General features: G+C 33.8%; 1 long non-coding RNA gene across 1 annotated transcript; it reads left to right on the top strand.

The window, feature by feature from the left end:
• The first annotated feature begins 11,540 nt into the window (after positions 1-11,540).
• On the top strand, positions 11,541-13,557 carry LOC103593812. Its single transcript, XR_550788.1, has 2 exons — positions 11,541-11,696; positions 13,151-13,557. It is a non-coding gene; the product is annotated as an uncharacterized LOC103593812 (long non-coding RNA).
• The last annotated feature ends 2,739 nt before the right edge of the window (positions 13,558-16,296 follow it).

A 16,296-nucleotide genomic window follows, 5' to 3' on the forward strand; every position in this document is an offset into this window, starting at 1 on the left:
TGAACCATATTTATTTAAAATATTTTTCTAATCTATCAAAAGCTGTCACAGTTTTATCAAATTACTCAGTTGCCTAAATTCATCTGTATTATATCATAGATAAGAAAATAAATGAAACAAGTTTAATTTCCTGAGGAAGCACTTCAATGATCTTTTTTACCCTTATAATAGAAAAAACTTTAAATTTACAGCCTACCATGGGTTGAACATTGACCTTTTTCCTGAGAATTCAAAATCAACTTTAAAATTCCAGTGGCAGCTCATGCCCTGCACTTAAGCAAGCTGCTAGGAATTAACTAGAAACAAATTCCATTCATGTTCACCTTTCCTTTCATTCGCACATTTTCCCAGCAAGTATCTTTAAAAAAAAAACCCAAAACACATAAATCTGAGCTTAACCTACTCTAACCCTAATTAAAGAGACCCATGATTCTGCAATAACTAATCCCTGCCTCCTCCCCAGATGGGCATTAAACTGCTAAGCTTTTTCAAAGTTTTTTTTTTTTTTTTTTTTTTTTAAATTTTGATTGGGTTTAATATAAACATGTGGATAATTCTACCAGTTTCTCTTTCACAGGTACAATAATAGTACTAGGTCCAGAATTTGCCCTGTATCCAAGCAAGACTCTTTTGCACATTGTAATATAAAGTCTTTTTCAGGGCATTTGAGATTAACCAGCGGAGCTGGTGCAAATACTGACAAACCGTGTACACCTGTGTGATACTGGTCACCTCAACCTCTCCCAGCATCAGTTCCTTACTGGTGGCCTCCACATAGAGTTGTTAAAAGGATTAAATGAGACCATATAAATAGTTATATTTGTTTATTATTAATTAAGAATGTTCCTGTGGTTACTATTTAGTCTGGGTTACTAAATATTTGGGTATTTGGGGTTTTTTTTTTTTTTTTTTGTAATCTGTATGTATGCACATATTCTTTTTTTGAACCAATAGGGATTTGGACAAATACATTTCTTTTTCTATAGGCCTCCATGTTGTTTCTATGGGTATCTGCCATGATGTGTTGATTACATGTGTCCACGTCAGCTTATATACATCATTATCTTTGGTCTGTGACAAATATGTAAAGTCCTATGATCTCTGGTGGGATTGGGGGTATCATGCTATGTGTCTTAGCCTCTGACTCCTATTTGAGGGATCTGATTGAATTTATGTAATTCAGCCCAAAGTAAGTAAACAAAAAAATATTAGGTAAATGCTGTGGTCCATCTAAATAAAATATGTGACTATTACCCTTTTATATGAACTATGTAAATTTTGCTCATCCAAGTTTATTAATAAGTAGTACCTTTGAACATTTCTAATTTTATATTTTTACACTTAACTGTAAAGTATCTACAACCAGATCTCAGTCACTAACCATCAGTTCATTAGTGGATCTATGGTTTTATCAGATTTATTAGAAAATTGTCCACATTGAGCATGCCGTACAGAATTTGTGAGAATATGTGCAAAAATGGGTTCATCTTATCAGCACACCATTTCACTCAATTATGGGTGTAAAAAAGGAAGCATGTGTATTTTCCTCCTAATTCTGAAATATCTCCCAATTCTTGAAATTCTGACACGAAAATGTGCGCAAATTCATAGACATTCAACCTGAAAAGCCTTTTTGTAAGAAACATTAACCAAATTTAAAGATAGAAACATAGATATGTAAAATACATTTGGAAAGATAGGAAAATACATTTTGGATCCTGAATTTTATTTTAATTGGATACAGAGAGTAATTACAATTGCTGGATTTTTTTTTTTTTTATAAATGAATAGGTTAAACTCATCATGCTAGCAAAAGTTGTCTGCATATAAATAATGAGAACACTTACAAGCTTTTTCTTACTTAGGTCAGCTATTCCTGTTAGAAACCTGTTTGCCTTCTTAATTTGTTCAATTATTAAATTTTGGGAGAACAAATATAAATTTACTAGTGGGGTTCAATTAACATGTTTTTGACCACATTTCACTAATAATTGATGGTAGTATGGAACATTTATTTCTGCCCTGCTTGTTAGTAAAATTGCAGTTATCTAGTCACCAGAATTAAACTGCTGAAAAATGACTTGGTCTGATTTATTCATTCAGCAAAAGTAAGCTTTAAAGGCTGTGTTGCTATGGCACCCTAGATTAACTAAAAAAAAAAATATATATATATATATATAATATATTATTTTCAGTAAAAAACATTGGCATATCTCTTTTGGCTTTATGAGATAAAATAAAGAGGATTTTTTCCCCTTTTTCTTGCCTTTTTTACACTTAGTAAATTGTTTTGGCATTCTTTTAAACAAACGAAAAGGTAGAAATCTAACATATTTAAAGAGAAGGAAATAGCAGTAAAATGTAATATTTTATCAAAATCATATAATTTGTAAAATAGCAAATATTTTAGTTATCATTATTATTTTTTTAAATCCAGCTCTTCAAACTTTTTAGAAAGACAGTGACAGATTGGGAGAAATCAGTCTATTCTAGTGGTTTCAGTTTGTAATTAGTCCTGAAACTTAAGAAAAGGTTGCAAAGTTGCAACAGTGACAAATCCGAATAGAAATCTTCTTAATGTAATTTTAATCCCCCAAATTCTAGAAGAATGTAATTTCTCTGTCATGAGACAAAGGAATTGTCAAGTCACTTTAGCCAAGATTGATTTCTGCCTTCTGAACACCATTTGGTGGTGGTAGACTGCTACACGAAGAATTTTGTGGGAAAGCAGAAAAATTGAATGCTTTGTAGGATCATCAAAAGTCACTTTTTAGGAGTATTTTAAATGTCCTGGTGCCAAGCAAACCAGAAATCCTACCTTACAGAGAGCGATTTGTTCATGAGATGACCCAGTGCTGCAAGTCGCTTATGTTTATCATTACGCACCCGCATTCTAAGGAAATTCCACTTCCAAACGTTGTTGCCGTTGATGCTTTCTTCTATAAGAAGAATTTGAACTATAAAATTTGAGAAGCTTAGCATCTGTGGAAATTTGAGAACATTGCCTTTTTTCCCCTTTATTGAATATAAAGTGTTTTAGCAAAAGCATTGTAGCCCAGTACATTTTCAGTGTTAAAACTTACATAGAGTGTATCTCAGAAGAATTTAAACTTTAGACTCTGAACTTTTAAAGCCTCAAAACATCTTTAGAGGCTGACTGCAGCCAAATAAATAGAAAGTGTTGCAGGAAGATTTAATGAAGAAATCATTTTTTTAGCCTTTGTTTCTCACAGTGCCTTTCAGGTGAAAATGGTGAGACTTTGGGTCATAGTTCAAGACTGTATTCAGGGGAAAGTTTGAAAGCAGAACCAAACTTTTCCAGGTTTTACCTGGAAAACCAAAGTGGATTAGATAAGATGCTAGTTTGTACCTTTGTGATTGATAATTTAGATTTTATGAATATTAAAATAGTTAATATTTTTAAATATTTAAGTATGGTCCCTGGACCATAATAAGCACAATGTACTTTTTAAAGGACATTGCCTTTTTGGTAAGATCATAAATTACAGAAATGAGTTGGCACTTCCTTGCTTTCATTTATTTCTGATTTTAAAATAGCAAAATTTACAAAACCATAGTTTTGAAAAAATAGTAGCATTCTCCATTATATAACAATTATAATAATCTCCAAAGTAGTACATAATTTTTTAATTTAATGCTAAATTTTATTTTAAAATTTATTTTACATCAGTGTCTAAAGGTAATATGTCAAGATTCATAGACAATTTTATATTAACGTATGTTTATATTCTGACACAACTATTGAATTTAACCATGAATCATTTCTATGAATATTTTAATACCATTCTCCAGTTTTGTTTTAGTAGCTAGACTATATCCAGGGAAACCTATTTAGATCAGAAATAACATTTCTTTCTAACTTCAGAAAATAAGCTTTCATTTTAAAAATGGAATCTGAGTTTAAATAAAAATCCTAATTTAGGATTCAGTTCTATTCTTTAACTAGCTGAAAGAAATCTTACAAAAAAAATCGTACCAAATTGCCAGTAATTTGCATTAAAGAAGAAGAAATAGAATTTTTTAAAAAATCAGCAGACATTGAAGATGTTTCATTGAAGTTAAGTAACAGAGATCCCAGATTTTAATTTAGTCAAGATTATGATTTTACATTAGAAGCTTTGCTGAAATAGTTAAGCTTGACAATAACATTTTAGCTGTTATACAGGTCTAGATAAAATTAGATTATTCATGTACTTTCTTAGTTATATTGGTTCAACTCTGCTTTAAAAGTGAGAGATGTTATATCAACAAGCATTTGTTGTATGCATCTCATGTGCATGATATTAGAAAAATAAAATAAATTTAGCTTTAACATATGGAGGAGCTTCCTGTTTAGGTTAGAGACTCTGCTTTCTGAAGAATTAATTTCATAGATCCACGCTTCGTGGAAAATTGGTACATAATAATATATATTTTAAACTCTGCTTTAAAAACATGATCCAAACTATTTGAAGCATTGGCTTAGATGAAAAATAATATTTTACATTAGTAAAGTTGTATTTGTTTAATTCAGTAATGAAATTAATTTGGAGTTGCTGGCATGCTGCCTTCACAGTTTTCTGTGACTCATTTGCTGAGAAAGTGTGATTCAAGATACCAGAATCTTTTTTTTTTCTCAACTGCTAAAACTCATGTTTTGACTATGAGCAAGTTTTCATGGCAGATTTAAAACAAATTTAAAATAAATATTCTGTGATATTATTTGGAAGCTGTGTGATGTCTAACCTTACATGACTAGAACTAACATGTCTCTAAATTCACAGATTTTAAAGCTATCAAATATATATCATTTTGGAATTTTCTCTTATTTTTAGAATTTAACTCTTGCACTACTAAATTATGACCTCTAGACAATTAACTGCATTTAGAAGCAAAATCTCTGCTGTTTTATTAATTTAATAAATAACAAAGACTAATGGTAATAGGATTTAGGTTAAAACATTCACACATCATTTAAAGCTATTTCTTAACATTATAGAGAAGAAATGATAACTCTATAATCTATACATTTTGTTCAGTGCTCATTACATTTATAGCTTAATTTACTCTCCCCCAAAATAAAATATATTCTCTTAGTTTAAGTGTGTTATGGAGGCAAATAACAATTGCACGATATAACTTGAAACTTTTTGTTTCAAAAGTAATTTAAAAATAAACTTTTTGAGTTACTACTTTGAAACTAAGTTGTGGAATGGTGTTTCTTATTGTTCCAAGGAGAAATATAAAATCCTGATTTATCAGATAATCCTACAGGCAGCATAATGCCTTTGTTGACTTGAGATGTGTTTCTCATTACAGTGTCCTGCTTTTCTGACTTTCCATTAAATGTTTAGAAAAATTAGTTAATAGTTTTGTGGGAAAAGAAAGGGATTTTATCATGGTACCAGTTATAAGAAAGTAGAAACATATATAAAAGGCCTATAATTTTCTTATCTCACTTTGAACTTTTCATAGCTTTCCAACTCAAGATGGTACATAGTCTTGCACCATAGGCTGTATCCAACTTTCTGTCATTAGAACTGAGTAAAAATTATTCCAAAGTTGTTCTTAGAAAGAAATCTGAGCATAGAATTGCCTTAAATTTAAAAACAAACAAAAAGCAAATGATTACTTTAAAAACACACCAAATGATATTGTGTGGTTTTTATTCTTGACTCTATTTTTTGAAGTGTGTATGCCTTCATCACATCCGGTTATCTTTTGGGATCTTTTACTTGTAGCCTTTTGGAAGCTGACAGACTGGCCACTTTTCTGTAGTATCACTGCTTGTTAATTTTTCTTTTTTTTTTTTAATGGGGAGAGTCACCGTTTCTGGAGCTCTTGACTTCCCTATCTAGCCACACTAGTATGCTCCATGCTCCCCTCCAGGGGGCAGCACTGGCCCCATCTTCCTTTGCGGCCTGAGTGCTTCCTGGCTCCCTCATCATGTGCAGTGGTCTCTACTCTCCTTCCTCATGCAGCACTTGCACTTTTTTGGTATTTTCTTACATTGTTTAAGATTTAGTAGATGTTCAGTAAATGGAGCTGTTGGGCATTGTTCTGTAAGGGTTGATACTTCTCGTGTTTGACTGTGTATCTGAATCGTGTCTTTAATGATGATTTGGTCCATCATTTCAAATACCTCACATTTATTATTAATAAGGGATTCCTCTCAGTTGGAAAATCTAAGAGAAAAACAAAAAATAAGTATTGAGCACTATGATGTGCCAGGCATGAAATCAGGTACTTTTCATGTGCAAACGAACAACCTATAGAGGCAAATAGGCAAGATAGCAATAGAATTACAAAACAATAGGAAGATACAATAATGCAGAATTTTTAATATTTCTGTTTTGCTGTTGAGTAAACACATTCTGGGAAAGGTTAAATCATAGTACAACAAAGATTCTCTTCAGATAGAATTCCAAATTCCATGCTGTATCAATTATATTATGCAGCCTTGCCATAAAAACAACAAAAAGATTTGTTGAGGGTGACTGAAGCCACAGTGTGGAATGCCTGAGACTGATTTCAGTGATGTAACTCCTGTGACACTGGGGCAGGAGGATTAGTGGCTGATGTACTTAAAACTCTACTGGGGGAATGGAGTTAGGTATTGAGAGATCTTGAGGGATCCCATGAGAGTACTAATATGTATGTATTTACATGCGTATAATATACATCACGTAATACATTTATCAAGACATAGGAATAAATGGAGTATGCTTAATTTTTAAAAACCTGTCAATAATATTTTTTTTATCTTAAAACCATAATGGATTCTGTTCCATTAATTTGTACTTACTTTCTCTTACATGCTAGAAAACTTAAAGGGTCTCTGTGCTCCCCAATTTCAGTAAGATACTTTGTTTTCCAAAAACAAAACAAAACAAAGAGATAAATTTGTTTTATTTTGTTACAGAAAATAGGCAAACCAAGATAATTTATTTTGCCTGTGTCTATGATTTTAATGATTTGGAATTGTTATTTCACATTGTTTGCTTCCTTTTCTGGCTATAATATCCATAGCAATCCAGATGGCTAATATATAAACAATTTGAGTTATGCTTACTTAAACCATTTAGTGTAGTTTAAGAGGTTCTGTATACCCAGGACCATCTGTTTGTTGCTCTGTGTGTTACCTTCATGCTTAAGTTTGTGTTTTCAGCTTCTTCATAGGTCTTATCTACCTTCCTTATATATGTGGAAGAGGCTTCTGAGACTTGACTTAACCCATTATGCCTTTCAAGGCTCTGTTGTAAAACTTTGGGATTCCCAGTCTGCCTTTCATTTTACCATTCTTTTAAAATTCTATTTTATTTTTTCCTTTTGTTATTGCTATTCTTAAGAGTAGTACCTCAAAATTAGCTGAAGAGTGACTAACAACATGGGCTTTGTAGCCCAGTTTGAATCTAATTTGGCTATGTTTCTAGCTATTTGACCATGGGCAAGTTCCTCTATCTTGGTTTCCTCACCTATGAAATAGAATATAATACCTACCTCAAAGATTTGTTAAAATGATTAAAAGAGGTAAAATATAACCCATTAACACAATGCCTGGTGCATCATAAGTGCTGGCCACTATTATTGTTATTAACATATTTTAGAATGAAAAATTCTCATAGTTGCTAAAAGGCATAGAGTAAATTCAAGTACTATATTCTAGAATTTCACATGGATCTTTTGGAAGGAATATCTATTTTTCTTTAAGTACCTGATTATTTATGTGAAGGCACATACACAAAATATATGTAGGTGTTTACTACATGTTTGTTTCAGAGTTCACTTTCAGTCCTTCTCATTGGATCCTGGGTGAAACTTCAGACCCTGAATAGCTGGAGAAAACTTTCTCTTGTCACCTGTCTGGGTTCTCTTCTGTTGTCCCTGGTTAAATCTTACACTATGATTTGCTTTGGAACCTCACAGTCACATCTGTTGTTGTTCCATGTTGTTCGAGCCAGTCCACATACACAGCTCGAGCCAGTCCACACACTTAGCTCTCCAGGGAGAAAGACCAAAAATGGATACATCACTAGCTCATGTTCTAGACACTACGTGGAATCCTTCCAACAACGCTGTGGGCTAAGCCATTATTTAATTCCTAATTTTATGTGGCTTACTATTTTTTAATCAAAAATCACCAAACATGGTTTTTAAAATAGGAGTGTGTTTACATGGCCAGAGGAACAAAAGAATATGATCAATCTGGATTGTCTTGAAAATGCAAGGCACATGGTTGCTGTAGTAATGGTGTTCATATGGTTGTAATGGAGAGAGACACACTCTGTGAAGGATTAATCTTGTACATTAATCTGCAGATCTGCCAATGGTATTCAGATATTTTTCTGTGTGTGTCCATGTGTATGTGTGAGTGTGTGTGTGCAGCTTCTGTAGGAAAAACTGAGGCTGAACCAGGGTGCCCTGTTTTAGTAGTTGCTCAAAGAAACATACACAAAAATCATTTGTATGTGAACCAATTCAGTGGAAAGTAAATCTGTACTGCTGCTACATTGACCCAAACATCTTTTTTGCAACTGCTTTAAAAGAAGTTTTAACCAAAGTCCATAGAAGAAAGAACTTAAGCCTCTTTAATATACTTTGGTTAGCAAAAAGTTAGAATTTCAAACTGTTTCAGTCAGTCAGAGGATATCCTTGTAAAATTGAATACCCGTCCACAATCTTCTGTTATGTATCCTTGAATTATCTTCCATTATTTTTACAATACATTTTATGTACTTATAATAAATAATATAATCATTTAATTACACATTATTTATAGTAATTATTCCCCAAATAAGGAAACCTTATATGTAAAAATCACAAATTCATGTAACATAAAATAGGAACTTCTATTCACATAAAATGATTCTTCACTTTTTAAAAAATTTCAGTGTCATTTGATTACAAAATTAATACTGTTTTATAAAAACTCAAATAATATATATATATAATGTACAAAGTGCAGTCTTTTCTCACCTCCTTGTGATTACCAGCCTCAAGGATAACCACTGTTTACAGTTCAAGTGTGACCTCACAGGAGATGTTTTTATAAGTCCATGCAAACATATATATGTATTCCTGGAAAGAGTGATGCTCACATTCTTGAGGAGTTAGAAGCATTACTATTTGAAAAAAAATGTAGTTTGATGATGTTAGTCATCATGGTAAAAGGAATGATTTTATCAAATACTGACAGATCATTTTCTGGTAGGCCAGCTTTGCAAGTTACTAGTTCAAAAGAATATTATTTCATAACAGGTGAAAAGTCAAGGCATTTAGTGAAATATTTTACCTTTGACTTTCTGTGTTTTGCAGTGTCCATGGATAGTTTGCTTACAGAGTGCGGTACTTAGGAAAGATGGAAAAACAGCCTGTGTCAGCCAAAGTAACAAAACTGTGTTAATCCCAAATTGACAATTTAAAGCTCTTTAAGATTACTTGTTACAGTCAAGAAACAATCTATCCAATCTGTCATCTCTTTTCAGTTTAGTAGTGGAATCTCTTAGGTGACTCTTTAAAACCATACATTTTAAAGTTCTGAAGTTGCTCATGGAGATTACTTGTTGCCAGGAAATACCCACACTTATTTGGTGTTTGATGATGAAAGTCGTGGTGATTATAGGGGCCAAAGGGAGGGCTGCAAATGTCCAGTTGGTTCTCTTTGGAGCTAATTTGTCCTGCTTGCAAGTCCTTCCTGCCCCAATACACTTGTCACTGGAAGAAATATGCACAGTGGGTAGGTATTGAACATGAGGTATCTGATTCCTTCGTGTAAAAATTTCTGCTCAAAGGAAGATTTAAAAATACAGTTAGTACAATGTTTAAGAAAGTTGGGCCTCTTTGAATCCTTTGTGAAGCAAGGCAATATATAAATATATGAATAAAACCCAAAGATTTTATTTCAGGTAATAGCTGTGAATAGCAAAATGAATATTTTTCTTATTTTTTAGATTGACAGAATTGTATGTAACGTGATGTTATATACACTGTAGAATAGTTAAATCCAGATAATTAACAAATACTATACCTTACATGTATATCATTTTCATGTTGAAAATACTTAACATTTACTCTCTTTGCATTTTTCAAGAATACAGTGTATCCCATTAACTATAGTCACCATGCAGTAGATCTCTTGAACTTATTTCTCCTATCTAACTGTAATTATATATCTTTTGCCTAACATCCTTTGCCAACATTACCGCGGCCCCAGCCTCTGGTAACCACCATTGTACTCTCTACTTCAATGAAGTCAACTTTTTTAGATTCCACATGTGAGTGAGATCATGCGGTTATTTGTCTTTCTGTGCCTGGTTTATTTCACTTAACATAAAGTCCTCCATGTTCAACCATGTTGTCCTCAAAACATTAAAAACAGGACTACCATATGATCCAGCAGTCCTACTACTGGGTATATTTCCAAATGAAATGAAATCAGTAAGTCAGAAAGATATCTGCACTCCCATATTTACTGCAGCACTATTCACAATAGCCAAGATATGGTATTAACCTAAATGTTCATCTATCTTTCTCCTTAGATTTCAAAGATTTTATTTCCAAATTTGAGATTTTTACTTGAATAACATTTTCTTTTTTCCCCTGAAGCTTTCCTAACAGTGTTCTACCAGGGTTGGGATTTTACATGTTTGAGCCAGATCTCTAGCTTCGTGGAGCTTGTAGTCTCTCAGGGGTGACAGATAAGTGGATGACTGCAGTGAATTATGCTGAATTTGGTGATGTGGGAGCTCAGGGCAGAACGCCTCCCTCACCTGTGATTCAGTGGGGAGTTGCTGTCAAGGAAGACTTCCCAGCAGAGGTGACTCCTAAGGCGATACCTGAAAGGTGTGCACACATCAGTCAGGCAAAGAACAGTGGGTTTGAGGAGTGAATGGCCAGGGAACCAGCAGCATCTGCAAAAGCCTGCCTGTGAGAGAGATGAGGACACAGTCAAGTAACTGATAGAAGTTCAGTCTGGTTGTAGTGTGAAGGAATTACAAACATTCATTATAAAAGTAATTGATGTTCATTATATAAAATTTGAAAAATACAGGAAATAAGAGAAAACATATATCATCACTAATTTCAATCTTCAGAGTTAACTACTGTGAACATTTTATTGTGTTTCCCCCCCCCCATGTGTAAAGTGGAAATGGTGATACCTGTCATCTCAAAATATTTTTTTGAGAATGAATGAGGAGTTATTAGTGTATTTAAGACTTAGTGAGAGCTCAGCACATGGTAACTGTCACTTCTGTGGATGTTTTCATCATGCCTTACATTTATGTTCATAGGACAGTACATTTGGTATGACCTCAGTTTGGATTAGACAACAGACCAATATATAGGCATAAAATGCATATACATATATGAAAGTATATAAGCAAAGTGGGATCATGCCAACATGCTTTTTCTATGTTACAATGTACTTAAATATTTTTAATGTCCTTGGATGCAGTTGTATTTTAAGTGAGTGAGATTTTTTTTAAGTTGAAAAGTTTTATTTTTGTGAATAAAAATATTCTTAGTCATCTCGATTCTTCTCTACAGGAAGAATGTTTCTTGAACCTAGAGGCTCCTATATCAAGAGTTTGTGGGTATGACACACCATTTCCTCACATTTTTGAGCCATTCTACATCCCAGACAAATGGAAGTGTTATGATGCCCTTCGAAAAATGATCAACTATTGACCACGTAGGTAGGTAAACCCTACATTTTGAGAACGCTAGTGTGTCCTCCTGACATTGATGTACTGTTAACCAGGGAGCAGCAGTCATCAGTGTGTTGTATTTTGGTAAATGGCAGCTTTCAGAATAAAATATTTACATTTGATAGAAATGTATTGAGCATATGTATTATGTGATTTCTAGAAAACAGATGCATACAGATGTTAACAAAGAACAATCACTAGATGAAGATGCTCTCTGCCATGGTTTAGATTGTGATATACCTTATACCACCACTATTCCAGCTATTACCTTCATTTCCGTATATTTTTTCAACTATTTAAACCATTTATGAATTGGGGTAATTTTTGTTATTTAAAAATGGCCCCTCAAACACAATTAATTTGGGCTCCAGTTATTTATATGATGATTCATAACATTCTGAAATTTACCTTTATATTATCTGAAAAATAGATTTGTTGAGCAGAAAACCTCTTTATTGTGTACAAGGGAAATTTTTATTTGAAAAAAAAAAAAAAGAACCAAACTGGAAATCCCATCATCACTATGATTTACAGAACCTTTTTTGGCAAGTAAACATTTTTTAAATAGTGGACAATAAATTATATTTATTGTGATTTTCTACGTCATGCTTATCTGCTCCTTCAGCAGTGTTATTCTAACAAAAATGAATACCATTAAAAATTATTGTTAGTTTTTTCAGGATTTTAATATAGAAGTTGCTATCACTGACACACTGATTTTGAAATGTTTCAAAATGAGTCAATAGGATTGTATGCTTTACATTTTAATATCTAGAGTGTCCAAAAAATAATACATTTTGAAGAACCATGAGTTTTTAAAGGAAAAAGGAGAATAAGCTGTGTATAATAGCAAACCCTATACTTTTTAAAGATAAGGAATGCTATACTTCTTGAATTCTGTGTGTATGTGGGTAGTAAAGCTAGCTCACCTAAAACCAGAGACATCTTTACATTTGTACAGATGAAGAAAATAGTGCCACCATCTGCCGCTGTGTTACCACAATCCCTACATTTTTTGTAGTTCTATTCTGAGAATATTGTTATAGTGTAAGTTAGGGCCTTTAGTCCACATACCCCTGATGTTCTCTCAGACATGCAGCTGTAGGTGCTCTGTTTCTCATGTCCTCTTGCTGTCTGTGAAAGCAACTGGTTTCTACAATAAATCCCACTTAGAACCAGCTGGGGCGACTCCCTCACATTTGTTGTCCATGTTGTTCCCTTCCATGGACCATCCCCCACATACTTTGCTGACATTTTTAAAGTAATATTTAGATGCTGATTTTAAATTTGGATTATGTATTTCTTTTTAAACATAAGAAAACCTATACTGAAAATATGATAAAAGAATAACTTTTCTATGTTTAAAGTTAAATATGGTATTAAAGAATGTAGTCATGATTGCAGTTGTGCATGTCTGTAATTGTTACTAATTTCTTTTTCAGAAAAACTGGAAGATTATGACTAGATGCAAAATTTTCTGAATTTTTTATATTTCCTCAGACTTATTTCTTCTTGAAGATAGAGTTTTTATGAAATGAACCATCATGGATATCGGCTGAAAGGTTGTAAATTAATTACTACTTTATTAACATGCATGAATTGGTGATTTCCATTAAGACTGTTTCAGATTAACTTTTTAAAATGTTGCACATGGTAGTCTTATAAATTCTGTTTAATTAGATCTGTAAATATTAGATATGGGATAGTATTCAATAAAGTAAAATCAGATTGTCTTCAGGTTGTATGTGTCCTTTTGTCTTCATCAGTAAGAAGAGTTTTTTATTGCAGAGTAATAGATTGTTAACTTGTTAATTAAATCTGAATTAAAGTGAAATATTTGCTCTAGAAATGCTGACTCTTCGACTTTACTGTATTTGGTTTGGTTATTTATGTCCAAGATGGTTGTATGTTGGCAGAACTTCTGTGCTGTTTTTCCTCGTTCTTCCGTCTTGCCTCAGCAAGGTTCCTGGTGGACACACTCACTTCCTGTCTGGAGAGAGCGGTGGGGCAGGATGGATCCTGCTGCCTCTCTTCCTTATTTTGGGAGATGCTCAGCAAGAGCCTGTTATAAAACTGCCAGACTTTAGCTGCAGTTGTAGTTTCTTGCTAGGCTGTTGCAAAGCAAATATTTTTTCCATGTTCTTTATAATATTATGTAGATAAAAAAGAAAAACAAATTAGCAGCAACAGAGGGCTCTGCCAGGCAACATTGCCAGGGCCTCGTGTTTCTTACTCTGCCTCTGCTGCCCTCCACTGTAGTTTTAGAGAGGCCTGTACAGCCGGAGGAACCCGCCTGCAGAACACCTCACCCCTGGCCCAGCTCTCAGAGATTGAGCTGGTAGACATGCATCCCCTCCCACAGTCCCAGCAGAGTTTCTTCTCATAGGTCCCAGCAGAAAGGTCTCCACTCCCAAAAAATAGAGAAACAGTGCCATCATTTTCCTTTCTCTGTAAGCCCTGAAAATGGACATTTTTTTTTTTCTTGAGCAACTTTCTGGGGCAGATGAGGGCTGTCCTGTGTGGATGTGGTGGGGGCTACTTATCTGGTGCTTTCCAGAGACATCCTCCTGGTGTGAGACTCTGCATTGTCCATGAGTTGTTTTGTTGTTGTTGTTGTTTAAATTTATTTTTTTTATTGAATCAAAATTGATTATACATATTTTTAGGGTTCAACATTGCGATATGTTGATCAAATCGATATTATTAGCATATATATTGTTACAAATCATAATTATTCTTTTTTCCCCTTGAAAATGGACATTTTCTTATGACTACAAATGTAGTTCTTCCTTTAAAACTGTAATTTAAAAAGTTGTATCCTATTTATTTTAACCAGCAATTTAGAGGAGGATACAGAAGGTAACATTTGTAGATTGCCAGAAACTTGGAGCCAGACAAAGGCAACTTATCACAGATTCTGGATAGCAATAGGCTGAAATAATGAACCAAAGCATTTGTTAGGGGGAAAAATAAAGCCCTGCCCTTGGATTAAAAATAGAAAAACTGTACTATGTAGGATGAGGAAAGATGTAGTTTGTCAGCAGCAAGTTTAGAAAAGATGTAGGGAAGCCAGTTGGCTTACTGTACAGGACATTCTGAGTTTAAGGGGCCAAAACTCAGTATGGTCCTTGGCTTTGGTCTTTGTTCTCTACTAAAAGCTCAAGGCATCCTGCAGGGAACTCTGTGTTCACGTGGTCAGTCCAGCAGAGCAGAAGATGTACAGTAGTCCATTACATCTTGGTGGATGATGGGTTCTATTTGAACATATTCATTTTAGTTGAACTAATTTTTTTTCAGTTGATTAAACTTATTATACACTTTATTGCCATTGTATCTTTTTAATATTATTTTTTTCCATTCATTTGGTATTTTAAGAATTTCCCTTAGCTATTTAATTTCATTTTCTTAACACTGTTTTTGAAATAGCAAGCATGAGGATAACTAGGGGGATAATCTGTGCACCAAGTGCCTGAGTTTGAGAGCATCTTCCCACCTCCAGTTAGCTTTGCAGTCCGTTCTCTCTAGTAACCCCCTTCCCTTCCAAAATAAACAGCTTATGGTTAATATTAAATTCAGTCTACAGCACAAGACATACACGTAGATCTAAATAATTGTAAAAAATGCATTCGTTACCTGAAGCAAATGTTCCATATTGTGAAAATAAGAAAATAGTAGTAAGAAAGCACTCAAGAGATGTTAAATGAATGCCAAGTCCAAAATCCTCCACTATTCCCAACCTCAGCATAATATATCTATTCCCAGTAAGAACGTAGATACATAAGTTAATTTGATATTATATTGTTTAAATTATTCAGTTCCTTTAGGAAAAAAAATATGACATAATATTCATGTTCTGCCCAACCGAAAGCTAAGTAACCAGACCTGTGTACTTTAGAATAATAAATGAGGCATGTGATCGAGAAAATTAGCTCAATTCAATCCCTTAGGTTTAAATTACATAATCTGGAAACTCTCAGTGAGAATCTTTAGAAGGCTCACAGAGGGTCCACTTTCTGTTTAACAGAATCCCCTTCTCATCAGCTTGCCTGTAGTGGATGCGTGTAGTTTCTGGCTGCCTGGCATTCCTGCCCTTCTCTTCTAGTAACAGCACTGCTGGTTGTTTAGAGAACTCCCTCTCCCCACCACATGTGGTTCTGGAGGGGCTGCCAATCCTAATGTTGTCTGACATTAGCCACAAAATGGTCCTGACCCAGACTCAGCCAGGTACCTCAGAATAGAAAGGTTAACCATGCAGAAGTGAAAATTAGCCTTGGCCTTGTCAACAACACTGAATTCTAACTTTTACTTGTTCCAAGTACACCTGAGGATACAATTGTTAGATAATTAACCAGGCAGGCATACAGACTGTGTTGCCTTTAGCAAGAATCCTTGGCTGAGGAGTGAAGAGTGTGACCCCAAAGAAATCATGTTGGAATTTCCAGGCCGACGTGAGGTTTGGAGATTCTGATATACACCTCTGAGCCATCATATTGGGAATGTCATAGAAAATATTTATATATGGGCAAAGATTTAGAAACCCTGGTACCTTGATACTTCCCAGTAAATACTGATTAAGATATTTACCCAA

The sequence above is a fragment of the Galeopterus variegatus genome, unplaced genomic scaffold (assembly GCF_000696425.1).
Source record: "Galeopterus variegatus unplaced genomic scaffold, G_variegatus-3.0.2 Scaffold1421, whole genome shotgun sequence".
NCBI lineage: Eukaryota > Metazoa > Chordata > Mammalia > Dermoptera > Cynocephalidae > Galeopterus > Galeopterus variegatus.